Below are 2,500 nucleotides of genomic sequence, written 5' to 3'. Positions count from 1 at the left end.
GAGGCGCCTCTGAAGCCAACTCAGAAGGTTGAACTACTCAATGCCTATGCCCTACCCAGATTGTTATATCCTGCAGACCACTCGGACTGCAAGCAATCAACTCTCCGTGGGTTGGACCAAGAGATTAGAAAGGCGGTAAAAGGATGGCTCCACCTTCCCGCTTCAACTTGTGATGGACTGTTATATGCCAGAGCCCGAGACGGAGGCCTTGCCATCTTGAAACTGGAAAAAACAATCCCTTCGGTTCAAGTTAGAAGGCTGCAACGTATAGCAAACTCGTCCGATGCTATCACCCGTAATATTGTGTCCTCGCAGGGTATGGAGGAAGAATACCGTAATTTGTGGGTACGAGCAGGGGGCGACAGTGATGCAATCCCAACATTCGTTCTCAGGGACTCGGTGTCAAAAGAACCTGTATATCCGAGACCCTGCGATTGGAGGGAGCATGAATTTCAGAGATGGTGCGAAAAGCCGGTTCAAGGAAGGGGCATTGTAAACTTTGCGCATGATAGAATCAGTAATGCTTGGTTGAGGCCATGGTGCGGCTTTAAACAATGCTTCTTTATCGCAGCACTACAACTAAGGGCAAATATTTACCCAACAAGAGAAAGCTTGAACAGAGGCAGAGATGGGGCCTTACGTTCCTGCAGGAAATGCTCTGCCAGACTCGAGTCCCTTTCGCACATTCTCGGTCAATGTCCTGCAGTACAGAAAGCAAGAATTGCGCGACATAACAAGATCAGTAACATTCTGGCAGACGAAGCGGCTAGATTGGGCTGGTCTGTATACAAAGAGCCACGGTTCATATCCGAGACGGGAGAGATGAGAAAGCCTGACCTCGTGTTTGCAAAAGATGAGGAGGCGGTTGTGATCGATGTCACCGTCCGTTTTGAGCTTTCAAAGAATACCTTGTCAGATGCTGCCTCGCACAAAGTTTCGTACTATACCCCTCTTGGTGATCAAGTCAAAGTGCTGACGAAGGCTAGCAAGGTCACATTCTTTGGATTCCCGGTTGGGGCAAGAGGAAAGTGGCCCCTTGAGAATAACGAGGTACTTACCTCCCTGGGCCTGACCAAACCCAGAACGACATCACTGGCCAAGATGATTTCCCGCAGAACGCTGCTTTTCTCTCTTGATATTCTGAGAATGTTCTGTGGAAATTATGCGGTCTATGAACAGTCATAGACAACCTCCAAAACAAATAATAGTTTTGTTTTAAGATGTCATTTGTTTTAGATTGATTTTGTTATTTTCGAAGGTGAAGTCGGTTTTTATTTCATTTTACTATTTTCCACAATTTAGATTGTTATTTTCCAAGACGGAGTCTTGGTTCTTTTTTTTATTGTTAGTTTTTTTTTTTTAACACGTCGTATTTGTTACTTTAGAGCTTAGAGGGGACTTTATTTTCGCCTTACTATTTTCTGCCTACAAAGAAGATTAAAAATAAGCTTTTTTCAAGATGGTTTTGTTATTTTCCAAGGTGAAGTCTTGGTATTCTTATTTTACTATTTTCCATAAAGAAGACCATTCTTTTAGATTTTGTTATTTTCCAAGACGAAGACTTGGTATTTTTATTATATTGCTATTTTTTACACGAAGCTTATTCAAGAGCACTTATATAGATTAGACTTTGTTATTTTAATTCTTTATTTTTGGACTACATCAGTTCGAGAGTCCTGTAACTTACTATTTTCTGCCTACAAAGAAGATTAGAAATAAGCTTTATTTAAGATGTTTTAGATTAGATTTTGTTATTTTCCAAGGTGAAGTCTTGGTTTTTTATTTTACTATTTTCCACAAAGAAGACTTTTCTTTTCTTTTAGACTTTGTTATTTTCCAAGATGAAGACTTGGTATTTTTTTGCTATTTTTTACAGGAAGCTTTATTCAAGAGCACTTATATAGATTAGACTTTGTTATTTTAATTCTTTATTTTTGCACTACATCAGTTCGAGAGAAGACTACAAACCAGCTTTATTTAAGATGTTTTAGATTAGATTTTGTTATTTTCCAAGGTGAAGTCTTGGTTTTTTATTTTACTATTTTCCACAAAGAAGACTTTTCTTTTAGATTTTGTTATTTTCCAAGACGAAGACTTGGTATTTTTTTATTGCAATTTTTTTACACGAAGCCTATTCAAGAGCACTTATATAGATTAGACTTTGTTATTTTAATTCTTTATTTTTGGACTACATCAGTTCGAGAGTCCTGTAACTTACTATTTTCTGCCTACAAAGAAGATTACAAATAAGCTTTATTTAAGATGTTTTAGATTAGATTTTGTTATTTTCCAAGGTGAAGTCTTGGTTTTTTTTATTTTACTATTTTCCACAAAGAAGACTTTTCTTTTCTTTTAGATTTTGTTATTTTCCAAGACGAAGACTTGTTTTTTTTTTATATTGCTATTTTTTTTTACACTGCTTTATTCAAGAGCGCTTATATAGATTAGACTTTGTTATTTTAATTCTTTATTTTTGGAATACATCAGTTTGAGAGTCCTG

The 2,500-nt window shown here is 37.3% G+C and overlaps 1 pseudogene; it reads left to right on the top strand.

Moving 5' to 3' along the window:
• LOC142919109 (28S ribosomal RNA) overlaps positions 1-2,500 on the top strand; it is a 10,608-nt pseudogene that overhangs the window by 5,549 nt on the left and 2,559 nt on the right.

The sequence above is a fragment of the Petromyzon marinus genome, unplaced genomic scaffold (genome assembly GCF_048934315.1).
Source record: "Petromyzon marinus isolate PM22_M1 ecotype Great Lakes invasive population unplaced genomic scaffold, UKy_Petmar_22M1.pri1.0 PM_G_Scaffold_6, whole genome shotgun sequence".
NCBI classification, from domain to species: Eukaryota; Metazoa; Chordata; class Hyperoartia; order Petromyzontiformes; family Petromyzontidae; genus Petromyzon; species Petromyzon marinus.
The sequence above is the reverse complement of the archived record's forward strand: the minus strand, read 5'-3'. Positions and strand labels throughout refer to the sequence as shown.